This window comes from Podarcis melisellensis (assembly GCF_964234715.1).
Source record: "Podarcis melisellensis genome assembly, chromosome: 11".
Taxonomy (NCBI): Eukaryota; Metazoa; Chordata; class Lepidosauria; order Squamata; family Lacertidae; genus Podarcis; species Podarcis melisellensis.
In genome coordinates, this window is record NC_138543.1 from 17,277,947 (window position 1) to 17,299,109 (window position 21,163).

The window sequence follows — 21,163 nt, forward strand, 5'->3', positions numbered from 1 at the left end:
CACTGAGGTCCAGCTCCGAGGGCCTTCTGGCGGTTCCCTCACTGCAAGAAGTGAGGTTACAGGAAACCAGGCAGAGGGCCTTCTCAGCAGTGGCGCCCACCCTGTGGAACGCCCTCCCATCAGATGTCAAGGAAATAAACAACCGACTTTTAGAAGACATCTGAAGGCAGCCCTGTTTAGGGAAGTTTTTAATGTTTGATTCAGTTTTTAATATTCTGCTGGGAGCTGCCCAGAGTGGCTGGGGAAACCCAGCCAGATGGGCAGGGTATGTATGTATGTATGTATATATATGTATGTATGTATGTATGTATGTATGTATGTATGAATAAATAAATAAATAAATAAATATCTGTTTCTTATTCTACATATGCAATCTGCACAACTTTCCTTGTACCTATTAGGGTCTATGAATTTTGGTTGGTCTTTGTTTGCCATCAATGCTGCCTGTTTCCCAAGGGCATTGACTGTGACATATCATTGACACTGTGACATATCACTGACCCAAGCCCCTCCCTTCAAAGCCTAGCACCACTGAAGCAGCAAGGCCCATCCTTCTCCAGAGATTTAGGTGGTTTCCTGTTGTGTTGAACCTCAGAAAGGTTCTGAAAATAAAATAGCAAGGCATCTCATACTTTCCCAAGCCTTTTTGAAGTCCAGGCAACATCAAGGAAAGGCCCCACCCTTCTGCTAGCTTTGGGAAAGGGCTGGGGCTCTTGCAAGACTAAAAGATGTGAATTGGCAGGCATATTTGTGGTTCTGCGATAAAAGTGCTTTTGCTGATAGTGCTGAGGAGTATTTGCATTTTTTAAACAGTCAGTACATTCTATCTTACACCAGGAAATATGGTATTTCCTTCAGATAAAACATTTGTTGTTGGAATGTACTGTAGATGCAAGACAAGTATGTATACCCTACTGGATATATCTTTATTATATCATTAACAAGACTGGACAGAACTAAGTACCTGTTTTAATTACTTGATGGTTTGCCATGCCTAGTCTGAAATATTTCAATCTTTTCTATTTTTGGTTTTAATATTATTTTTGAGTACTGCATGTACCTTGCTGTGCAATTCATGTGATTTTTTTTTTAGATAGAGCAAGCATGTCATTCCATTGTGCACTATTAAACTGTATAACTCAGGCCTTGTTCTTCTATAATGGCTCTGTGGAAGTTGCTTGAGTGCTTCTGAGTGGCATTGGATCAAGTCAACATGCTTATGGTGTATAAGAGGCCCAATATTATTTAAGTAACACTGATCACAGAGTTTCCATGCCACTAGGAAAGATTGGCACAGAGTGTGGAGTGAGTTGATAGGTTGTTCAATGTGGTACAAGTTTTTCATGTTATAGCTACCACCTGGACTGAATGATCTGCATTTAGGGCAGCATCAATATGTTGGGCAGAATTAAAGTGTGTGTGTGTGTGTGTACATACACACACTTAACACACACACACACCGGACCTCTAAAAATAGCATCCTATTGTTGCTAAATTATAATGTAATGGTTAAAGCAGGGGTAGGCAACCTGAGGCCCGTGGGCCGGATGCGGCCCAATCGCCTTCACAATCCAGCCCACGGACGGTCCGGGAATCAGCATGTTTTTACATGAGTAGAATGTGTCCTTTTATTTAAAATGCATCTCTGGGTTATTTGTGGGACATAGGAATTCTTTCATATATAATTCTTTCGCCCACAGAATATAGTCCGGCCCACCACATGGTCTGAGGGATGGTGGTCCAGCCCATGGCCGAAAAAGGTTGCTGACCCCTGGGTTAAAACATAGCTGGGGCACCTTCATAGTGGTCACATGGAGATGCCATAAGTCATGTTCATTAAATAATTCACACTATTCCTTGTTAAACCTGTATCTTGTTTTCTTCCAAGAAGCTCAGCATGTTGTTTAATAATAATACATGACCCTAAGACTAAGAAATAATCCTAGAGCCAGTGTGGTGTAGTGGTTAAGAGCAGTGGACTCGTAATCTGGTGAACCGGGTTCGATTCCCTGCTCCTCCACATGCAGCTGCTGGGTGACCTTGGGCCAGTCACACTTCTCTGAAGTCTCTCAGCCTCACTCACCTCACAGAGTGTTTGTTGTGGGGGAGGAAGGGAAAGGAGAATGTTAGCCACTTTGAGACTCCTTAGGGTAGTGATAAAGCGGGATATCAAATCCAAACTCTTCTTCTTCTTAAGCTCACATTCAGCATTATGGTTACTTTCAGCAAGCCAGGGAATCAACAGGTGGTGGGACAAGTTAGGATTGTGCCCCCACCCTGACTGCCTCACAATTTTGGTAAGACATAGATGTGTTGCATAGACATACACTAGCTCCCCAGGAGGTGGATCATTGATGTTTATTGGAGGAGAAAGGGGGAAGGGGAAGGTGGCAGGGACGCCAGCATGGTGTAAACTCACCAGCAGAGCCAACCTGGTTCTCCTAATGGTGCTTGCATTGCACCAAACACTTTATCACTTTGCTTGTCTTCCTGCTAGCAAGCAACATCAACCCGCCTTCCAGAAGCTAAGGTTGCAGTTTTGCCCCATCCAGCAAGCTGCTTCTGTAGGAATTTTGTTGTTCAAAATCAGGAGTAAAAGTTGAAGGTGCATTCTGCTAGTGCAAGCACTTTTGGCTGCACAATGAAACTTTCCCTCCCTGTTCATCTCCACATCAATCTGCTCCAGAGGTTGGGGGAACCCTCAGATCCTATTTAGGAAGCATGAGGGGGCACCCGGGGAGAGAAGAGTTTTTCACAAGCAGAACTGTTTAGCTGGGCACTGCCCTGGGTGAACACATAAAACCTGATGTGCATAAATGCAGTGTGGAACTTGCATCAAAAACATTGCATTGCAGTGGTTGGAACAGATGGCCCTCTGTATTCCTTCCAACTCTATGAGTATGTGATTCTATTACCATAGAGTCCAGGAGTGAGAAAGGCCAACACCCTCCAATTGACTGTGGCTTTATCCAGTTTGCTAAACTTAGAGTTTCCCAAACTTGGGTCTCCAGCTGTTTTTGGATTACAACTCCCACCCTCCCTAGCTAGCAGGAACAGTGTCAGGGATGATGGGAATTGTAGTCCAAAAACAGCTGCAGATCCAAGTTTGGGAAACTTTGGTTTAGGGCTATAGTGACTTGTCAATTTGATTGTGAAGGATTGTCATACTAGATTGGATTTGTACATCATGTAGCCCAGTACCCTATACTACGAAAAGCTTCCCTACAGCCAACAACTACTGAACATTAGCCTGACAAGAGTGTGCTGCTAGCAGAAGAACAAAATAAACACATCTAATATCAATGATGAAACATGATACATATCAGTACTTTATGATTCAAAAAGTAATATATAACTAAACTATATACAGTATAACTGTATATAACTAAACTAGGTAACTCATGTAAGTGACGCATGCTGCGTGCTAGACTGGAGGAAGGCAAGAATGCCCCTCAGATTTGTCTAAAAACTCTTGATTCCAAAAACAGTAATAATTCAGACCCTGAACAGGAAGAAAACTCCATCCAAAGCAAGCACTAAACTCTTCATACTCAAATTCAGAGTCTTCCATTCAGGATTAATTAGGAATAGCTATCTTCTTTGGCTCTGTGATGATGATCACAAATGCAGATTAGATTACTTCTCAACTATAGGATCAAACATAACCTGAAAGACCAAGGTCTTTGACTATACTCTTTAAGTATAACAGGAGGGTAGAAGTGTCTAAAATGACAACTAACCTGCTGAACACATCCAATTTCTGTTCTAAATGGCATAAAGGTGTCATTTTGCTTCCTGACATTTGAGAATTCACTGCTGACTCCTTAATGTGTAGGGTTTTTCACTCCAGTGGAAACATGAGCAGAAATACACAGAGTTCCTAGGTAGATTACAAATCACAGATTGAACTGGAATCTAAAAAGTAGTGCTTCACTGAGATATAGCTGCAATCCTGTACTCTCTGTTACACACACTGTCTCACAGAAGTCAATAAGGAACTAGGCACCAGACTGTAACTGAGATTTTCCACCAATATATTGTTACAAGTAATGACAACAGGAAATCTATTTCCAAGTCTCTTTTTAATTCTGAGATGTGCAAGCTGAATTCATGCATCATGCAAAGTCATTTTCCCATACGGGATGCCTGGCTCAGAACAGAAAGATACTTGCTAGGCTTCATATTTCATAGAGAAATTGAAATGAAATGAATTTTGCAGTGGCACTTTACATCTGACATCATGCATGTGGTTAATGTTTTTTTACTAATAAAGCCATCCATATCCAGTCCAGATCTCTTTAAGAAAAATGCTACACTGGGCTTTTATTCTTTAGAAACCTCAACACTCCTATTCTTAAGGATACCTGTCAACCACAGGCTGATTAGGTCCTTGTTGCTCACTTCAGAAAACCCAGCAAGCAGAAAACGACATCAGGGCAACGGCACCCCCCTCTCACCAGCTATCCTCATGCAAGCAAAACGCACAACAGGAAAAACCAATTATATCTGAGGGTTTTGCCCAAGTAACATTGGAAATTGTCAACAATGGTTATTTCTGAAGGCTCCCTCTTCGCTGCACACAAGAGTTCAGCAGAGAATGCTCGCATTTCCTGTGGAAACTAGTTTCGCTGCTGTTGCCGGTGACATGCCACCGATGCTTTTCCTTTATATGATTTTTTAAAGGCAAAAAGCAAAATTACACATGGCATTTTTTACAACGGCCACAATGAAATGTTTGCCCCGCTCACCACCTTGAAGACATTTTTTTTTAAAATCACCACCAGGGAAGAAAGGGGTGTGTAAGAGAGAGTGAGTGAGTGAGAGATTTCAGCAAAGGCTGCAGGAACAGAGAAGCTCTTGCCCCCCACATCATGGTGCCTTGAACATGTCAAGAGTTTATAAATCGGAGGTGGGAAGATGTGAGCACTTCCACCTCTCTCTCTGTGTGTGTTTTCTCTCCCTCCATTGATCTCTCTCTCTCTCCCTCCCTCTCTCCCCCTTACTTCTTGATGTCATCCGATCCACGCGCATTCAAAAGCATCTCCAGACCCTTAGCGAGTGGATGACTGCGCGATGCTTGCGGTTACAGACACAGTCACACCTCTCTCCTGGGTGTCAACTTCAATAAAATGGGGGGGGGGGGTGGGTGTTTCCAGGTAAACCCCGCCCCATACCGTCGATCACGTGACACTATTTGAATGGCAATGCCCATCAACTTTGGGTGGCCCTGGCCAATATTGTATGGGGTGGGGGGAGCCCAAAAGACCGTGGCCCCCTAGGAATCGGCTCTCCTATGCATCCCCCGTCCTCTCTCTCTCTCTCTCTCTCTCTCTCTCCTGCACACTTCTCCATCCCTCGCTTCCTTGACGCGCGTGGGGTGTCAGTCCCGCGACGGGGATCCTCGTGTGCGCAAGGAGCTCGGCAGGGAGCAGGCGGCGGAACAAGCGCCAGAGAGGCGGCCAGCACGAGGGACCTGCTGCTCTTGCCGCTTCTGGCTCGGATCTCGCCGGGTCCCGAGAGCCCGTGGCTCCTCTCCCCGCGAGGGAGCAGCTCTCTCCCTCGGACGCCCGAAGGCGGAGGGAGTCCCGAGCCAGGCGGGCTCGCCTTCTGCGCCTCCAGCGGCTTGGAGAGGGGCGGGACCCTGGGCGCAAACTTGTGGCTCCCCTCCTCTCCAACCCTCCAGCTCTTCTCCCCTCGGGCGCAGGAGGAACTGCTGGCACTCACCCACCCCCGTCCGCGGCTCTCGGCTCTCCCTCCGCCGACGCCTCCGGGGACTCCGGCTCGCTCCCTCTCCTCTCCCGCCTCGCCGCTGTCTGGCTCCGGCAGCGCGCGGGCTTGGCGGGACGCGAGCGCCGGCTTCTCCAGGCTGCTTGCGTCACAATGAAGCGGAGGCCGTCCCCCCCCTACGCGCCGGGAATTCGGGGGGCTGTGATCGTGGTGCGGGGGAGGGAGGGGGTTTCCACGTGACTTCAAAGGAAGGCCTTGAGCTGGGGGGGGGGCGAGGAAGAAGAAGGAGAAGGAGAGGAGGAGCAGGCAAGGCGAGGTGGGGAAAGGTGGTCGGGATGGGAAGCTGCAGCCGCGCTCGCCCCTGCGTCTGGAGCTGCCCCGCTCGGCCGGCGCTGGATGCTGAAATAGCCCCGGGCAGCCCCCTCCCCCGGCCGCCCCTCGCCGGCCACGCGCTCCCAGGCTCTCCTGCTCATTCGTCTGGCGCTCGCTTTTCTCTCCCCCCCCCCCCTAGTCGCCTCCCCACCCCCCCCTCCGCGACACACGTTAGCTTTCTCTCTCTCTTTCGCGCAGTTCTTCTGCTGTTCTTTGGCACGCATTCCTTTGCTCTCCTTCTCCCGATTCTCTGCTTCACGCCCCCCCCCCACGCCGTCATTTTCCTCTGGCAACACTTTCCATGTTTGCCCATCCGACACACTTTCTCCGCTCTTACCCATTCTTCTCTTGTTCTGTTCACACTCCTGCCTCTCCATCCCTCTTTTCAGCCGCCCCCCCCTTGCAATTTGGCTTTCTTCACCTTTGGGGTGGCTTTTCTCCAACGCCCGTAGCCAGGATTTATGATATTTTGGGAGGGGGCGGGGTTCAGGACAACCGCCTGTCATCCTCCTCTGCCTGGCTCTGTCTAGCAGATTCGGAATGAAATGTCTCGACAACGGTTGTTTTAGACTCATAGAGTCGGAAGGTAAGATCCATTGATGGTTTGTAGTCTGCTTTTTGCCCATTCCTGGTTCAAGGCTTAAAAGGTAGAGTACCCCAAACTTGGTTCTCCAGCTGTTGTTGGATTACAACTCCCATCATCCCTAGCAGGGCCAGTGGTCAGGGATGATGGGACTTGTAGTCCCAAGAAAACAGCTGGAGACCCAAGTCTGGGAAACCCTGGTTGTAGCAAAACTTAGAATCATAGAGTCAGAAAGGACCATGAGGGTCACCTAGTATAAGGTCCTGCAGCTGTCCCAGACCGGGATCAAACCTGCAACCTTGGCATTATCAGCACATGCTCTAAAAAATTGAGCTATAGTACATATGAACTAGGGACGAGTGTGGCGCTGTGGGTTAAACCACTGAGCCTAGGACTTGCCGATCAGAAGGTCGGTGGTTCAAATCACCGTGACGGGGTGAGCTCCCGTTGTTTGGTCCCTGCTCCTGCCAACCTAGCAGTTCAAAAGCACATCAAAGTGCAAGTAGATAAATAGGTACCACTCCAGCGGGAAGGTAAATGGCGGTGCTGCTCTGGTTTGCCAGAAGCGGCTTAGTCATGCTGGCCACATGACCTGGAAGCTGTACACTGGCTCCCTCCGCCAATAAAGCGAGATGAGCGCCACAACCCCATAGTCGGCCACGACTGGACCTAATGTTCAGGGGTCCCTTTACCTTTTACCTTTACATATGAACTAGTAGCCCTAACTCAGAGGTGAAGCCATGCTGAATGACACCTATGGGAACAGGAGTCCAACAACATACTTCCTTTTGACCCCAAGGGTTCAGAAACCCCTGTCAAAACCTTTCTACAATTTCTACTTTTAGTTAAGTATTTTTATTTATTTGCTTGCTTTGGGGGGGGCAGCTGCCCCCTGGCTACGCTCATGTCTATGGCAATTTGCCATTTGATTTTTCTCTTTAACACCCTTTCTGTTGGTCCTTCTGCTGCACACCCCTCCTTCCGTCACTAAGGAGGAGCTCCGACAGATTAAAATCTCAAGGAAGATGACATCTTTGTTGTTCGCTTTTGTTTGTGTTGTTCTAAGGACCTGTTGGGATCTGAATTAAAGGAAGACCAATGAAGCTACAGCAGTGGAGGAGAGGGCGGGGAGGAAGAGGCAGCCCCTTAAAATGGGAGACATTCCCTTCAAACCTAATTAGCCAGTTTCTGCAGGATTGCCTGGGCTTTAATTAAGGACTTTGCCCTCTTGCGAGACTTGGCAGAAGTGTCCAAGGCTGGCCTCAGCCGGTAGGAACAGACTGTTTTGGCCAATGTCCAAGTTACCCTTCTGGCTGAATGTGAAATGTTTGCACTGTTATGGTTCAGGATGCTTCCACATGTTGCTATCCTTCAAGAGCAGATTCTCATCAGCTTCACAGTGGCTCCGCTAAGACCATGCATCTGGTGCAGTAGCAGTGCTTGCTCCCATGCTGCACCCAGATTTTCCACCAAATTGCCATGTTGCTTGCAGCATTTCCCTCCGTGACCTACAATGAAAATTCAGCTTCAGGATGTGCAAAAGCAAGCCTTATAATATAAGTGCCTGTCTTAGCACTGCCTTGTAGCTTCCTCTTCCTTGCTTAATAGTCCACAAAGAGGACGGAGGGTTCTTCCATTCGTTTCTGTAACTTCCCCTGCTTATTGTTCCACATTCTCCGAGAGAATTCTGCTCTTTGCTAAGAATACTGTAAAACGCCAGCCTGCAGTCTGTTGATGGCCCACAACATAGTGTGGAAAACCTTAACACATAACATAAACCACACAGCCCTGCTTTTGAGTGTTTCTAGTTGGAATAGCAATCTAGTATCTAAAAAAAGCAAATATTTCTCTTTTCATCTGAAACAGTATAGCTGACCTGCAGCAACAAGTTATGATTTGAAAGCTCATTTGTCTGGGAGTGGGGAAATGAAGTTAAAAAATTCATCCAAGTTGCTACCACACCTTGGAATTCAGATACTAATGTTGGCATGACACCCTGAATCTAGCAATGATCTGGACCAGGGGTCAGCAACCTTTTTCAGCTGTGGGCGGGTCCACTATCCCTCAGCCCATGTGGTGGGCTGGACTATATTTTTGGCGGGAGAAATGAATGAATTCCTATACCCCACAAATAACCCAAAGATGCATTTTAAATAAAAGGACACATTCTACTCATGTAAAAACACGCTGGTTTCTGGAATGTCCGGGGTCCGGATTGAGAAGGCGATTGGGCCACATCCAGCCTGCGGGCCTTAGGTTGCTTACCCATGATCTGAACACAGAGTCAGAAGCTGCAGGGGCACCAAACACGGAGAACATTGGTCCTGAGGCTGAGGAATTAGATGCCTCCCATTGCACACCACAGTCCGGTGGAGCAGGAAACATACTAGGACAGAAGCTATGGAAGGAAGGAGTGCTTGACTTCAGGCCAGGGGTTTGGCAGGTTAAGGATCTGAAGTTCTTCACAAAGGGGTGGAGTTAGAAGAAGTAGTCTGGAGATAGAGGTCAGCTGAGGCTGATGGGAGTTGGAGTCCAATAACATTTGGAGGGTTGCAGGTTCCCCATCCCTACTGTAGACAACAGACCACAGCTTCTACACCTTCCAAGATTTAAGTCATTAGGGTGGACAGTCAACAAATGATATTAAGAGAGATGGGGCAGGCAGAGAGATTGCAAGAGTCAAGAGGTTATAGGAGGGGTCAGCAAGCTTTTTCAGCTGTGGGCTGGTCCACCGTCCCTCAGACCATGCGTAAATCCAACAGTTTGAAAAAAAAAATTGAACAAATGCCTATGCCCCACAAATCACCCAGAGATGCATTTTAAATAAGAGGAGACATTCTACTCATGTAAAAACACACTGATTCGTGGACCGCCTGCAGGCTGGATTGAGAAGGCGATTGGGCCACATCTGGCCCCAGGTCTTAAGTTGCCTACCCCTGGGTTATAAAAAAAAAGAAGAAGTTGGAAAGGAACAAATTAGTAGGCTCTTCCCTATGAATGTTTGCACCACCATAAGATGGTCTGTATTATTGCCACTATGGGACACAGGTGGCGCTGTGGGTTAAAGCCTCAGCGCCTAGGACTTGCTGATCGAAAGGTCGGCGGTTCGAATCCCTGCTGCGGGGTGCGCTCCCGCTGCTCGGTCCCAGCGCCTGCCAACCTAGCAGTTCGAAAGCACCTCCGGGTGCAAGTAGATAAATAGGGACCGCTTACCAGCGGGAAGGTAAACGGCGTTTCCGTGTGCAGCTCTGGCTCGCCAGAGCAGCGATGTCACACTGGCCATGTGACCCGGAAGTGTCTTCGGACAGCGCTGGCCCCTGGCCTCTTAAGTGAGATGGGCGCACAACCCCAGAGTCTGTCAAGACTGGCCCGTACGGGCAGGGGTACCTTTACCTTTTATTATTGCCACATTTTATTGTTACCATCAAATCTACTCTTTCATAAGCTATTGATAATATGATCCAATTAGTAATTAGTTATCATTATTCTGTTTTGTTGTTGTAAGATTTTCCTCTCCAGGCTGGTTGGAGCCAAATATATTTTCCATGTAAAGGAACTGACCCTTTGTAAATCTGACAGCCTTCCCTCATATCAAGGACAAAACTCTCATGGGGTTTTTAATACAAATGAATTCTTGGCCTTTTCAAAACTGCACCTTCTCCATGTAACAGGAAGGGAGAAGCTGATTCCACCACCTCTTAATGTTTGGGAGCATAAAGGGTTAATTAAACTTTTGTGCAAAGCGATACATGTTTCCTTTGCCAGATCAGATCATAAATAAAAGGAGTTTATTTCCAGCTGCAATTAATGAGTAGATGAGGATGATACTGCTTTGTTTGTTTCCAAATAAATATTGACTCTTTTGTTTATTTAGTACAGATTATCTAGTACATCACTAGTGACTGTTCTAATGAGGTCATTTAAGGTGAGCATGGACAGAATAAATATATGGAGAGAATGTCTATGCCCTCCCACCTTCTGCTCACCCCGCTATAGTTAATGGCAAAACTTCCACTAACTCCAGTAGGTTCATTTTCAGCCATAAATTCCAGGATTGACAGAGCAGTTCTTCAGATCTAGTCAGTCTGTCATATGCGCTGTCAAAGACAGCTTGTTCATTCAAGGTTCAATTGTTGGAAAGAAAGATAAAATCTCTTGGGGCCTGAGGAGGCCCAGCCCAGGGATATGTAAATTACCATGGGGGGAAACTAAGGCTAAATTGTTAATAAGGCCTGAGGAAGTTTGTGCAAACCTATTTCCCAGTTATTTATATGGGATGCTCAGATCTTGTAAGGTGTGTGTGTGTGTGTGTGTGTGTGTGTGTAGCTAATGAAAACAGAGTTAGGGCCCAGGGACTCAGAGCAGAAATAGGAAGAAAGTTGCTTGTATAAGAAACTCTGTGACTTGTAGTTGGAGACAGAGGGGAGTGTACCATTCATTGCATCAAGAACTACAAGTCCCAGAGTTTCTAAATTTTAATTCAGCCTTCAAACTATCATTATTTTGCAGGAGAAACTCAAGTACATACCAGAATGTTAAAGGTAAAGGTGAAGGGACCCCTGACCATTAGGTCCAGTCGTGACCGACTCTGGGGTTGCGGCGCTCATCTCGCTTTATTGGCCGAGGGAGCCGACATGCAGCTTCCGGGTCATGTGGCCAGCATGACAAAGCCACTTCTGGCGAACCAGAGCAGCACATAGAAATGCCGCTTACCTTCCCACCGGGGTGGTACCTATTTATCTACTTGCACTTTGATGTGCTTTCAAACTGCTAGGCTGGCAGGAGCAGGGACCAAGCAACAGGAGCTCACCCCGTCGCAGGGATTCGAACTGCCAACCTTCTGATTGGCAAGCCCTAGGCTCTGTGGTTTAACCCACAGCACCACCCGCATCCCCCGCCGTTAGGTCTGTGCAATTCAAGTGGATTAAAGCACTCTGTTGCCCTAGCAAATCCACTTAAACACACACACGAGCACGCACACAGTGGGCTTTTGTGGTTTGGAAAGTGATGCAGAAATGCGTGGGAAAGTGTGGGATGAGCAAATGATTAACGGGAAGATGTGTAAATATCCCGCTAGCAAATCAGTATCAATGCTGGATGAATGCTTGTCATATAACCTCCCCACAAGCAAATCAGAATGAATACTCCGTGAAGACTCGACATAGTCTAACTGCCATGTAAGCTTTGTGCAAAGAAATCAGGAGGGATGTTGAATTAACAGGATGTCCTGAGGAGCCCAGGGCCTCTGACAGCAGGAGAGAGGATCAATGAGCACAGTCATCAGGCATTCTGGTAGGTAGAGATTCAGGGCTGCTGCTGCTATAGGATGGTGGATAGGGTTGCCATATGTCCTATTTTTCCAGGACATGCCCTCTTATTCGGGGGTAAAATGTCTGTCTGGGTGAATTTTTTGAATTTGCCAAAATGTCCGGTGTGTGTGGGAGCGGGCTACTTTTTATGTTGCATATCTAGTACTAGACAACCAAGTGCAAAATATATACACACAGTGTGAGTTTTGCATTGCAGGGAAGGCCCAGGTCCTTGTTTTTGTATATTTTCAAGGGGCATTGTAGAATGCACCCACTCCCGCAACCCCTCCCCCCCCACTCCAGGCGCCAGCAAATGTTTTCTTTTTTCTTTTTGCTCTTCAAAATATGGCAACCCTAACTGCAGAACATATGAGAACATAGACAAACTGACACTCATTTTTTAGGTCTGGGAAAAGTGTCCGAAAGTTATTTGTCAGTGCACTTGTGCCTGATTTACATATATACACACATGCCATACTGCCCCTATCTGGTTATTCAGAAGGTGTTTGCTTTCTTTTTGTTCCCTTTGTTTAAAGAACACTAATCTCTTCTCTTTTTCTCAAAGCATACAAGGGATGGAGAGGAATGGGGAATTGTTATGAGTTTGGTCTGTCCCAAGACATTATACTTGGGAACGTTGACAGAATGATGAATGAAAAATAAAGTCTTTATACTATTATTTATTTTTTAACACGAACCTTCCAGCCAAATTAGGAAGGGTCTACCAGTGAGGACAGGGGACGTGGGTGGCACTTTGGGTTAAACCACAGAGTCTAGGACTTGCTGATCAGAAGGTCAGTGGTTCGAATCCCCGTGACGGGGTGAGCTCCCGTTACTTGGTCCCTGCTCCTGCCAACCTAGCAGTTCGAAAGCACATCAAAGTGCAAGTAGATAAATAGGTACCACTCCGGTGGGAAGGTAAACGGCATTTCCGTGCATTGCTCTGGTTTACCAGAAGCGGCTTAGTCATGCTGGCCACATGATCCGGAAGCTGTACGCCGGCTCCCTCGGCCAATAAAGCGAGATGAGCACCGCAACCCCAGAGTCGGTCACGACTGGACCTAATGGTCAGGGGTCCCTTTACCTCACCAGTGAGGACAACAGAGTCAAATCCATGACCTTTTTTTCAGCCGGAAATTTCCAGAACTCAGTTCTGGCACCTCTCAGGTGGGAGCCATTGCCATTTTAAGAGAACAAGGGAGGCACTCGTGGTGAGTTCTGGCACCTCTTTTTCTAGAAAAATTGTACTGGTCCAATCCTTTTAACTTAGTGGAATTCCAAATAGCTTTATAGAAGTAGGTAGAAAAGTAGGTATGCAAACCTCGCAGTTGCCCCCGTGTCAGAATATGTAATACATAGGTGCAACTGGGTCAGAAACCAGCAGGGGCCATACAAGACTAAATTTGAACAAGTGCTCACCAGAAGATAGCCTTGGAAAGGGTTTCCAGTGCCAAAACATAGGCCCTAGAACATATGAATTAATAAGAAAGAAGAGGATAACTTTGATGATGTGCCAAGAGCAGCACTTTGTAACCGCAACCAGGCCCACACACATGGGTAAGGGACTTTTAAGTCATGCCTGAGCCAGGACACTTCTCATTTTAGAAACGAAGAACTGGGACAGTATGTATTTTCAGGTGGACAGTCAGCATATGCTTCTGGGAGGTCTTAAATTCCTTCTCTTGCGCAACGGGTGCTATGTTTTCTTCGGCTGCTTACGCCCAACGACAACAGCAGGTCGTGCTGTCAAGCCTGCTCCTCTGATTTCAGATATGTGAGTGAAAACATATTAGCCAGTATTAAATGGACATGGCATAATCAATAACTATACTCACTGCTGTCTGCAGAAAAATTATTATCTCACCAGCCATTTTCTGATTACAGCTGATCATATAGGGCAAGGGTGGGGAACTAGGAGCTTGAAAGCTGCATGTAGCCTTGTTTCATGTGGAGTGGGGAGCCCACAGGGAGAGTGTGATGGCCTGGGATTCAGACTCAGATGCTGAACCTGAGGGATCCCACCCTGCACAGGATTCCCCGCCTCCAGAACCAGTGGGGCTTGAGCCTGAAGGGTCCTCACCTGTGCTGGATCCTCAGGGGCAGGCACCAGCTGAGTCTGCTCTGGCTCCTGGGGTGATGGAGGACCCATTGCCTGCAGGTGCTCCACTCTCAGCCCCATCAGGGGAAGCTGAGGTTGCCTCTGGGTCCAGTAACCCTCCAGCCTTTCCTGAGCTGCAGAGGCTCAGGGCAGAGAGGTGGAGGGAACTAAGTTCCTGCAGGAGGAGTGCTCACCTCCAGGGCAGGAGAGGCAAGTCACCTATGGACTGGGGCTGCCCTATGCCTCGGGGCAGATAAAAGCCAGCCAGCCCCAGTCCCAGGTTGTGGGAGCAACATTGTTGGTAGCCTGTTCCCGCCTGCACCCTGTCCTGCTTTCCTGCTCTTCTGCCAGAGTTCCTGACCTCACCTGACTCCCTGCCTTGGACCCCTCTTCAACTTTGACGGACAGCCTCCTTGACCTCGGACTGGACTCGGACCTTGCCACACGGTTAACCCTCAGGACCAGCACAGAGAGAAGAGGAGGGGCAGGATGTAAAACAACAACAACAACAACATGGGGGGCAGGGAGAGACAAAACAGGTTGGCAGAAAGAGGCATGCAATCCCCAGCAAATCCCGCCCCACCCCTAAGTGAATGCAGGTCTTAACAGAGAGGCGAGGGAAAGCTCCCCACCCAGTAGTGCTATTTGCCTAGAGTGGAGCAACCTTACAGTTTAACCCCTTCATGCATGAATTAGATTCAAATATGCCAAGGTTATATAATGCTGGAGGGAAGGAGCTTCTCTTGCCCCATCTTTCAGCCTGGACACTGAGGTCCAGTTCTGAGGACCTTCTATGGTTCCTTCATTGTGAGATGTGAAGCTACAGGGAACCAGGCAGAGGGCCTTCTCAGTAATGGCGCCTGCCCTGTGGCATGCCCTCCCATCAGATGTCAAGCAGATGAACAACTACACGACTTTCTGAAAACATCTGAAGGCAGCCCTGTATAGGGAAGTTTTTAATGCTTGATGTTTTGTTGTGTTTTTATTGTGCTGGAAGCCACTGAGAGTGGCTGGGCCAACCCAGTCAGGTGAGTGGCATACAAAAAACAAATTATTATTATTATTAGAGCGGCTAGGAGGAAAAGCAGAGAGCAGAGGGAGGCAGAGAGTTGGACTGACAGAGGAGGAAGGGGGGGGGGGGAGATGCAGCAGAGCAGAACCCAATGGCCATGGAGGAAGTCACTGGTGGAGTGTGTAAGGTGACTAAAAGCCAACTTTTTGTATTTCTAGTCCATGGTCTCTCCTGGCTTCAGATGTGTTGATACATCTCCTTGCTAAGGGTGCAATGGAGCCTAGGTATGCCTTTGATTTCACCATCTGAATTTCCCAGTATGTGATTGAATCCCTCCCCAAAACAGCAACAGTCTGGAAGCCCCCTAAGATGGACTTTTGCTCTGATCCAGCACATCACATCGTATGTTCTTAAATTGCACCATTTTATAAAACATTAATTACCTAGTTGCATGCATTAGACTAAAAATACCTGAAAACACTAAACAAAATTCGCACACATCTGTTTAAAATAAAGCCATGTTTCTTGGCTTTGTTAAAACCTTGGAAAGCTCACATCTAGCTGCTTCCTTCCAGAAGATACAGATGGAATTGGTGGCACCATTGTAATGCATGAAGCACATTTCCATTAAACTAATTTTAACTCGCTTTGTTGGAAAACCGTATTTTATTTTATAGCATTGAGGGTTACCAGAAGTTAGAAAATGTTACTGTGTCCAAATTTTCCCAGTATATATTGTATATTTGTCAAACGTAAGCCAGGTGATCGTTGTACTTAAATCCTGCCGTACTTGCTTTGCAATAATAATAATAAAATTCTCATAATGGAGTTAGGCTGGTAACTGATATTATGTCACACTGAAATCACATGACAATGGGGGGAAATAATTACTGTACAGTAAGTATTGTTTTGGCTGCACTGAATGAGCTTTTAAAAACATGTTTCACTGTCTCCTCATGTTTTATATTTCAATTTTACCCTCTTTTTAAAGCATGTTTTCTCCATCTATATGAGATTAGATTTTTTTCCCTAGTGAAAGGCATGCCTTTCTCTATCCTTCCTTGGGTTTTTCCTGTAATATATCCTTTGTGGGCTGGGTGTTGCTTTTACATTTCAAAATAGAAATAACATATTCTTTTATTTTTGTCTCAGATGAGCAGATGCAGCTGAAACTCAAATAATATGTGGCATGAGCTAAAGTTAATGACATGCATATGGAATATTTGACAATACCAGTAGCTGAAATATTTCCTATATAGATAGATCTCACGTAGCATGGCTAGAAATAATGCAAGATTTCACACAATGCCTCCTCAGCATTCCAAAACCTGATTCTCATCTGAATAACCTCAGCAGTTCAGAAGGTATTTTAGCCACCACCGTGATTATTCATTTCTTGGCTTTCTTACTGAGTGATGCAATAAAGCTTTCAAAGACAATGACACACCGTGCTGTTATATAAGTGAACTTGGCATTTAATTTATTTAACGTTGTCCTTTGAATATCATTACATTGCAGCCCTGACCCATTTTTGACCATAGTAGATCCCGTATTGGTGACATGAAGATGCAAGGCAAGAACAGTACCCTTTAAGTATTCAGTCCTTTTCATATACCACCACGCAACTCTTGTGGAAAGCTGCCTGGACTTTCAAAAACACAAGTCTCTTATCACCAGTTGATAGGAATTAGCTAAGGGTACAGTCAACATCCCAGGTTCTCCATAGCATCTCTTTTAAAAAGAATAGGAACAGGGCTTTTTCAGCCGGAAATCACCGGAACTCAATTCTGGCACCTCTCAGGTAGCTGCCGATGCCATTAAGAAGCAAAGGTCACCAGTTGTCCGGATGCCTGATTATCATCTTCCAAAGCAACTACTCTATTCAGAACTTAAAAATGGAAAGCATAATGCTGGTGGTCAACAAAAGAGGTTTAATGACTCTCTCAAGGCAAATCTTAAAAAAAGTAGTATAAACACCAACAACTGGGAAACACTGGCCTGAGAGCGCCCCAACTGGAGAACAGTATTTACCAAAGGTGTCATGGACTTTGAAGACGCTCAAACCCAGGACAAAAGGGAGAAATGTGCTAAGAGGAAGGCACTGTTGGCAAACCTTCACCATGATAAACTCCTGCCCGGAAACCTTTGTCCCCATTGTAGAAGGACGTGTGGATCCAAAATTGGCCTCCATAGTTACAAAATAGAACTGTATCTGAATAATAGCCTGCTCAAAATGGGATAGAAATCTGAAATAATAATAATAATAATAATAATAATAATAATAATAATAATAATAATAATAATTTATTATTTGTACCCCGCCCATCTGGCTGGGTTTCCCCAGCCACTCTGGGCAGCTTCCAACAAAGATGAAAGATACACTAAAATGTCACATATTAAAAACTTCCCTGAACAGGGCTGCCTTCAGATGTCTTCTGAATGTCAGGTAGATGTTTATCGCTTTGACATCTGATGGGAGGGCATTCCACAGGGCGGGCACCACTACCGAGAAGGCCCTCCGCCTGGTTCCCTATAACTTGGCCTCTCGCAGTGAGGGAACCACCAGAAGGCCCTCGGAGCTGTACCTCAGTGTCTGGGCAGAACGATGGGGGAGGAGACGCTCCTTCAGATATACTGGACCGAGGCCATGTAGGGCTTTAAAGGTCAGCACCAACACTTTGAATTGTGCTCGGAAATGTACTGAGAGCCAATGTAGGTCTTTCAAGACCGGTGTTATATGGTCTTGGCGGCCGCTCCCAGTCACCAGTCTAGCTGCCACATTCTGGATTAGTTGTAGTTTCCGGGTCACCTTCAACGGTAGCCCCATGTAGAGCGCATTGCAGTAGTCCAAGCGGGAGATAACCAGAGCATGTACCACTCTGGCGAGACAGTCTGCAGGCAGATAGGGTCTCAGCCTACATACCAGATGGAGCTGGTAAACAGCTGCCCTGGATACAGATTTGACCTGTGCCTCCATGGACAGCTGTGAGTCCAAAATGACTCCCAGGCTGTGCACCTGGTCCTTCAGGGGCACAGTTACTCCATTCAGGACCAGGGAATCCTCCACATCTGCCCGCCTCCTGTCCCCCAAAAACAGTACTTCTGTCTTGTCAGGATTCAACCTCAATCTGTTAGCCGCCATACATCCTCCATCCGCTTCCAGACACTCACACAGGACCTTCACCGCCTTCACTGGTTCTGATTTAAAAGAGAGGTAGAGCTGGGTATCATCTGCATACTGATGAACACCCAGCCCAAACCTCCTGATGATCTCTCCCAGTGGCTGCATGTAAATGTTGAAAAGCATGGGGGAGAGGACAGAACCCTGAGGCACCCCACAAGTGAGAGCCCAGGGGTCTGAACACTCATCCCCCACCACCACTTTCTGAACACGGCCCAGGAGGAAGGAGCGGAACCACTGTATGACAGTGCCCCCAGCTCCCAGCCCCTCAAGACGGTCCAGAAGGATGTTATGGTCGATGGTATCAAACGCCGCTGAGAGATCCAGCAGAACTAGGAAACAGCTCTCACCTTTGTCCCTAGCCCGCTGGAGATCATCAACCAGTGCGACCAAGGCAGTTTCAGTCCCATGATGAGGCCTGAATCCCGACTGGAAGGGATCCAAATGGTCCGCTTCTTCCAGGCGTGCCTGGAGTTGTTCAGCAACCACTCGCTCAATCACCTTGCCCAAGAATGGAAGGTTTGAGACTGGGCGATAATTGGCCATTGTGGCCGCATCTAAAGATGGTTTTTTAAGAAGCGGTTTAATAACCGCCTCTTTCAGCGGGTCTGGGAAGGCTCCCTCACGGAGGGAAGCATTCACCACCCCACGAAGCCCATCGCCCAGTCCTTCCCGGCTAGCTTTTATAAGCCAGGATGGGCAAGGATCCAAGAGACAGGTGGTTGGCTTCACTCGTCCAAGCAGCCTGTCCACATCCTCGGAGGTAACAGATTGGAATTGATCCCACACAACTTGACTAGACAGGACTCTAGCACTCTCCTGCCCCGGCCCTGCTCCCATGGTGGAGTCTACTTCTTCCCGAATCTGAGCGATTTTATCTGCAAAAAAAATTTGCAAAATCATTGCAGGAGAACATGTGGCCCATACTGGTTGCAGGTGGTTCCGCTAAATTGTGAACCACCTGAAAAAGTCTCCTGCTGCTGTTTTCTGCAGATGCAATACAGGCGGTGAAGAAAGTCTTCTTTGCCGTTGCTATCGCCACTTGGTAGGCTCGACGTTGAGCTCTAACCTGTGTCCGGTCAGATTCGGAATGAGTTATCCGCCACCGGCACTCTAGCCGTCTCAACGATTGTTTCATTGCCCTCAGATCCATGGAAAACCATGGGGCTCTCCGGGCTCCATGCAATCGGAGAGGGCGCTTCGGAGCCAAACAGTCAATAGCCCTGGTTAACTCCACATTCCAGCGGGCCACCAGGGAATCGGCTGAAAGGCCATCAACATGGGATAAAGCATCCCCTACCACTCTCTGGAAACCATTTCGATCCATTAAGTGGCGGGGGTGGACCATCCGAATCGGTCCCACCTCCCTGCAGAGGGGATGGGTCGCAGAGAAGTCCAGTTACACCAGGAAGTGATCTGACCATGGCACTTCTTTCGTTTCGCTTTTACTTAGTGTCAGATCACCAACATCCATAGAGGTAAACACCAGGTCCAAGGCATGTCCGCGGCTATGGGTTGGGCCAGTCTTATTCAGGGACAGCCCCATGGAGGCCATGCTTTCCACGAAGTCCCGAGCGGCCCCTTGTAAGGTCGTGTCGGCATGGATGTTAAAATCCCCCAGGACAACCAAAGTAGGTGTCTCCAGGAGAACATCCGCCACGACCTGAAGCAGCTCGGGCAGGGAATCCTTGGTGCAGCGGGGAGGTCGGCACACCAAAAGGAATCCTGTACTGCCCCTATTGCCCAACTTCCAGAACATGCACTCGGAAAATTGGGTCTTCCCAATAGGACGCCTGGTGCAAACTAATGACTTCCTAAAAATCACTGCAACCCCCCCTCCCCGCCCACATGACCTGGGTTGCTGTGCGTAAGGGAAATCTGGTGGACAAGCAGCAGCAAGGACAGGTCCATCTGCTTCATCCAACCAAGTCTCTGTTACACATGCCAGGTCAAGTCCTCCATTTTGTGCAGGTAATCTGTAGTTTGTGTGCAGATTATCATCACATGCAATGGCTCCGTGTATGTCAAATGGAGTGGTGTAAATGCATAATGACTGGAAGCAGCACTACAACACAGGCTCAGTAGAAAGTCTTGCAGTCTTTTAAAAATCACTATTAGGATTCCTCATCATGAGCCATTGGGGTGTTTTAAAATTTTAATGCTTCTGCTTTTTTAAAACTTTGGAATAGAGTAGTTGCTTTCAAAGATGATAATCAGGCATCCAAACAACAAGACCAGTCCAACGAAGTTGATGTTGAAGAATCTTTGCTTCAATCCTGGTGATCTTTGCTTCTTCCAGTACACTGGGCATTAGTTTGCCTGTCTTCCCAAGTGATGCATCAAATGTTTCAGAGACACCATTGATGGAATCTTCCGAGGAGTTGGAGATGGTGTTTATAAGCGGTCCATGTTTCACAAGCATACAGTAAGGTTGGTAGTACAACTGCTTTGTAAACAAGCATTGTGGTTTCCCTGCAAATTCCCTGGTCCTCAAACACATGGCGCTTCAATCAGGAGAAAGCCGTACTCGCAGAACTCAGGCAATTTTCAAGATTCCTTAAAAGCTATGCTTTGTGTTCCTTTTTGTATGTACTGAGTATGTGCTGTTGCTGAAGAATGCATGAATAGCCCTGTTCACATGTATACCTCTGGAGATTCAACGTGTGGAGGGCAAAGCCAGTTTGTACCTGTCCTCTTCACCTCCAACTTCCATGCACTTAGCTAAAAGTAAGAACAGGGCCCACAAATGTATAAGATGTGCCTACATAGCTGCTGTATGCACAATGGGAACTCTACACATGAGTCTATGTGGGTGCATGTAAGATCTGTTCTTATCAATGCAGGGACATGATCACCACGTGGTTCTCCATATCTGTGCACT

General features: G+C 47.1%; 1 protein-coding gene and 1 long non-coding RNA gene across 5 annotated transcripts in view; one reads left to right on the forward strand and one right to left on the reverse strand.

Annotated features, from left to right (window-relative positions):
• The window catches only part of SNCAIP (synuclein alpha interacting protein), a 118,526-nt gene extending 112,553 nt beyond the window's left edge, over nucleotides 1-5,973 (reverse strand). The window contains exon 1 of one of the 4 annotated variants that reach the window (XM_081930467.1): nucleotides 5,725-5,973. The gene's annotated coding sequence lies outside the window, so the exon portion shown is untranslated. Of the gene's footprint in view, nucleotides 1-3,740; nucleotides 3,866-5,724 lie in introns of those variants that run through there. The other 3 variants (XM_081930464.1, XM_081930463.1, XM_081930465.1) reach the window with 3 other exon arrangements.
• The window catches only part of LOC309380740, a 134,022-nt gene that overhangs the window by 26,147 nt on the left and 86,712 nt on the right, over nucleotides 1-21,163 (forward strand). The gene's annotated exons all lie outside the window — the stretch shown is intronic.